Genomic DNA, 5,629 nt, shown 5'->3' with positions numbered 1-5,629 from the left:
GAGCCTCCAAGCTTTGTGCGGAGTTGCCCCAACCTTGTTTGTAAAGGTTCGGTCGCCGCCTTCAAGGGCACCTATAGTGGAATCAGGGTACCTTGCATCGTGCGAGGGCGTGAGGAGAATACGGTGGCCTTAGTGGCTTTTTGGGGAGCATTGTGCCTCCACACCGCTCCAACGGAGACGTACTTCCTGTCAAAGGGAAGGAACTTCGGTAACACATCCTCGTCTCCATCGGTTCCACTTGTGGTTATCTCTATCCTTTACTTTGTATTTGCTTATGCTTGTGACTATATCTTACTTGTCTTAATAGCTCTCGTTGTTAGCTTCTATAGAGTTCACCTCATTGTCGTATTATTTGTGAACCCGTATGGTGTTTACCTTAACTTGCTAAGATTAATTAAAAAGTGGTCGTTGTCTATTCACCCCCCCTCTAGCCAACCATATCGATCCTTTCAGAATGGCAATTAATATAAATGGCAAACAACATTCTAACAAAAAAGTACAATACTTATAGACACGGGTAACAAATTTGGAATTTATAATTTGATTGAATGGAAAAAAACCTCCTCTTTATCGGTGATGCCAATCGTGAAATAAGATGACAACTGAAGGAAAGAGAAAAGCAATTTATTCGGAGCTCGTAGCTCATAACGCAAATTGTTGTTTCCAGCCTGACAGGTAGACATATACCAGTTTCCCTTACATGTGTGCCCCTTCAAAATATTGCATTGCTCTCATTACCAAACATATGATGTCAAATATTTAACCTGCAAACCAAAACATGTTACAATATCTATTAAGAGTTGCATCTACTTCATTTCAATGCGATATTAATTAGGAGGTAGTAGCATGCAACCTTTACAAATAAAATTTTTGCAGTGCGCCAAGGGCCTCTTCAAAAATTCGTTAAGATGAATCTTATCGTACCTGCCGGCACCTCCTTTTGGTCCTTCTCATCGGACTCCATCTGAGATGGCTACACGGCCACCTGGGTGATCATCAAATCGACTCAAGTTATTAACAGCAAGCCTTTGTCTCCTCTCATCTCAACAGATTGTGCATTCGATTTCACAAAATTATATTTCCAAAACATACCCTGAATATTTGATGATCTTGTACTAACTATATAGTATGATAGAATTACAAAAAGAAAAGTATGACGCCGATAGACTGACCAACCCGTTCTTGGCTTTTTCACTCTGTTTGTTCTACACCGCGGATTACATTTACATTCGCATAGTATCATGTCAAATGTCTCACGAATTAACATCACAGAACTTCTCTTGAAAAATATGAGGTCATGCTGGATGCAACCAACCTTGGGTCGCGAGGGAAACCGAGCAAGATGTGTTATCCACGGCCATGTCCTTGGCCGGCCTCCTTTGTTGCTCCGTTCTAGCTCAATCATCAGTTAACTCCAACCACACCAACCCTCTTGAATTCCAACTCTGATCCACCACCATGGGTCACTGTCAGCAGCTCCTCCCAGCGTGCTGACACAAAACCCGCCGCTGTTGTCGGAATCTCCTAGCTGCACTCAATAAAAAATTCAGTGTGTTGAACATGCACACAAATACCTTTAAAGTAATTTCCTTGTATAAATAGGCAAGTAGGAGAAACTTACAGGGAGCAGGAACATCTAAAAACTGACATATCTTTGATGAAGCTACATAACTTTACCTACATCTACTAACTTATTATCCTATGATCAAGTGTTACTTTCCCTAGATGACTAACCTGGAATAGATGACAATAAATACGATCAGTGCCGGTACCAATAATCAGTACACATATCTAAAATTTTCTCTCTTAAGAAGGAGCGCAAAAAACATGACAGAACATCACATAACTAATCCAAATCATATCTCCCTGTACAAAATTGCCACAAACAGAGTAAAGAACATCACACACAGCACCAGGATATGATACAAATCCCCATCTTAACTGCTTCAAAATTTCTCTAGCTGAACCCATCGCATACATTGGAAAAGATGCTAAGTAACGTGTTCACACACTGACAATTATTCAAATCACGGCAAAGATGAGTAGATCAATTATAGCACCTTCAGATTTGGTAAATATTCTGTTGGTATATTCATCTAATTCTGCTGCCTTCGTCCAGAAAAAAGGGTAATCACGCCCGATGACATGAGGGCATTAGCAGATGGATGGACGCCTTAGGGATGTGTGGGGAGGGATACCTCAGTCGGAGAAGCAATAGCTTGCGAAACTGCCGGAAACGGTAAATGAACAAGTCTGCACAAAAAATATATAGGGTTGCATTGCATGGTGGTGCACGTGAACAAGGAGCTCCATAGGATGCTTGCTTTCTTTCGTTACAGAATCGACCCAGTTATCATCATAAGCATTCTCGAGAACGACAAGTGGACATGCCATGTCCCATCCGCCACAATCACAACCCCCACCATACCTCCATCTATCTAGCAAAGATGATGGGTTGGATTCATTATCGCTTGATAATCCATGCAGACCACTCGGTGTGACCACTTTGATAGTACCAACGGACGAACACTTCTTGTCCTTATTAAATGGGATCTAAATGACTGTTGCTGCAATCTCCAAATGAGGATAAAGATCCTCTTCAGACCATGCCGAGATGTCGATACCTCTGGATTATGCCTTGCATCATGCTGGTGGTCAATCAGATTAATCTTCTGTGGATATTCACGAGAGACTGGTTTATCAACGACGCCACATGATTCCGGTTGACTGGGCTGTGTACACTCGGTCTTCTCCTCGGCAGCAAAACTTCGCCTTGCGTGAGCGATATCGTACAGAACAAACTCGGTGTTGACAGAATTATTCAGAATGCCATCCTTTCCAACTTCAGAGCATAGATAGAAGGAAACATGCATCTGGCCTACAATTGGAGGCAAACATCTGCGCTCATCTTTGGAAGACCTCCCAGCAGTGCTTCCTCGTTTACCACCACTATGGAAAGTGTAAATCCGGCTCAGTTCACTCCCACTCTCCCAGTACCTAGCAGAAATGGACTCTTCCGGGCCATCGACACAAAAATCATACAAGGGAATGCCATTTCTGGAATCACATTTAAGAACTGCTCGGAGATGAGCAGGTGATAAAGAAGCATCCGTCATATGCCGACTTTCTCCATTTGGCTGGCAATTGGATGATGCTTGCCTCCGCTCAGTCCTCGAGAGATCACTGAGCAATGATTTGCGGGGCACGCAGTTTCTGCTGCTTGCCGGCACAGCTGCAGTGTTGGGGTCTTCCTTCTCAGCAAGAGATGGGCTGCTTCTAACAGACTTGGACTTCATGATCGGGCTCAGCATCTTCTTGAAAGGACTTGATCGAGTTGCTTTAGTGATGCTCTTTGTGGCGCGATTGACACATTCTAATGGACTCGTGCCATCAGAGGCGCTCTCCCTCTTTGCTGGCACATACTTATGAGGAATATTACTTGTTGGAACCCTCTGCCTCTCACCATGGTGTTTACTTTCACCAGCACATACGCCTGAGGTGAGGTCGAATTGAATTTCCACCTCCACGGAGACCTCCGCGTGCACCAGAGGACACCGTTGCTGCAGACCTCCCCGAGGGAAGAGGCAGGAGGTGGCTTGCGGCTGCGCTGGAGGCAAACTCCAAGGGGGAGGCGTTGCACATCCAGCGCGGGAGCGGCGGGGGATGGGTTGCCCGCTGCCGGATCTCGCTGGATTCGAGCACGAACGAATCGTGCTGGTGGCCCTGGAGCTCCTGGTATCTTGAAGAGAGGGAGTTGTGAGGAAGAGAGAAGAAGAAGGGAGAGAGAGATGCGCTGCTCATCTGCTCGTCCGGCAAGGGTCCGGTCACCGACTGCGACGCGAGGTGGAGGAGGTCCGGCCGGCGCGGTCGGGAGTAGGAGGGAGCTCGGGGAAGTGGCGGTGAGCGTGGTTCTGGCTGGATCGGTCTCGGATGGGTTTTCCAAGGCCACATCTGGGTCTCAACGGGCCGTGGGCTCGCCCCGAAGGAGCTGTGTGAAACGTTTTTTAACTTATTTACTGGATTGCGGGTTTATTCAACCAAATGACAGGGACTTTTTTATCAAAATGTTGCGGCGGAAATTCCGACGGAAGCGATAGCCGCTTTATTATTAGGTAAAGATATGCACTCATTTTTTTCCGGAAAAGGTCCGATTTAAGTCTTGAATTTGTATTGATCGGGAATGAACCCTCAACTCGAAATTCCGATCGATTGCATACAAAATTATGAAATTCCGGTCTAAATCACTGAGTACAATTGATCGGGATTTCGACTTAGGGTCCATTTCGTTGGATGTCCATCCCGCGCGTGAAAGGTCGATGTTCCTGTAGCCACGCACGGAGTAATTCACTGCTTATCCGCACGTCTCGCTGTCTGTACACACAGTGATCCGCACGAGTCACAGTCTACATATACAGTGCTGGTGAACAGACGCATGGCATGCTCTCTCTCTTAGCTAATTGCCACTGCTCTCGCAGGTTGCACGATACACATATAGCCAACTCAAGTCTATGCATGACAGCGCTAGGTGCGCCTTAATTTCTCCTATAGCCAAATCAACAACGATAAGTCCATGTGTACGTCCTATGTACATTGAACCTAGGATTGCACCAGCTCGATCGGGGCAGCAGCATCCATAACTGCGCGACGACGGGGACGGGCTCACGGGCAGATGATATGACGATACGGGTAGCTATCAAGCCAGGGCTCCAGAAAGTGCTGGCAGCTCCAGCCGCAGACGCCATGCCACAATTATTTGTTGCGCGTTGTGTCAACAGAAGCTAGTAGTAGGAGCCTAGCAAGCACTATGTAGACAGAAGTTACTTCACGGAGTTGCCCAACAGCACGTGACCTCTAAGTTTTAGCCATGTCAGCTCAAACGCCGCGGAAAATTTACTAGACCTTGGCCACATGCGGCAAATTTTAAACTTTTTTCCAAAAGTTAAACCAGATGTGACTCAGGTCTATACAAAAAGGGTTAGATGCCGATTTTTTAAAATCATGGTTAGATCTCACTCAACTTTCATAAAAGAATGAAAACACGAAAATTAGCAGCCATATTTAGAAAGATCAATGAGATACAGTGTCCAGTCGGCAGCCAGCGTTCGCTACTGCATCACACATCGCGTCCGGCGGCTGTGCTTATCGCCGACATGCAGTTAGGTCGGTCGCCGGTGGCCAGTACCGTCCAGGCCAGTGCAATCTGCAGGATTCACCACTTGTATTTCCTACGCATTTTCGATATGGAAGTTCGTTCTAACTGACTAGTAGTACTCTCGGAAAAACAGTTCGTTCTAAGTTTTGCCCCCGCGCGTGAAAGGTCCATACTACACACGGAGTAATCCACTGCTTATCCGCACGTCTCGCAGCCTGTATACACAGCGATCCGCACGATTCAGAGTCCATATCTATACACAGCGATCCGCACGATTCAGAGTCCATATCTATGAACAGCGCTGTCGCGAAACCGATGCACGACGTGGTTAGCTAATTGTCACTGCTCTCGCAAGTTGCACGATTATATACATATACAGCCAACTCAAGGACGATAAGTCCATGTATGACAGCGCTGCGCCTTAATTTCTCCTATGGACGGGAGGCGCAGTGAGATCACCGAGAGACGGACGGAATA

At 46.3% G+C, this 5,629-nt stretch overlaps 1 pseudogene; it reads right to left on the bottom strand.

The window, feature by feature from the left end:
• Positions 1–759: 759 nt before the first annotated feature.
• Positions 760–4,742, bottom strand: LOC123405716 (annotated as a pseudogene).
• Between the last annotated feature and the right edge of the window lie 887 nt (positions 4,743–5,629).

Source organism: Hordeum vulgare, chromosome 6H (genome assembly GCF_904849725.1).
Source record: "Hordeum vulgare subsp. vulgare chromosome 6H, MorexV3_pseudomolecules_assembly, whole genome shotgun sequence".
In the NCBI taxonomy this organism is placed as follows: Eukaryota; Viridiplantae; Streptophyta; class Magnoliopsida; order Poales; family Poaceae; genus Hordeum; species Hordeum vulgare.
Note: the sequence above shows the minus strand (reverse complement) of the source record. Positions and strands in the feature narration are given on the sequence as shown.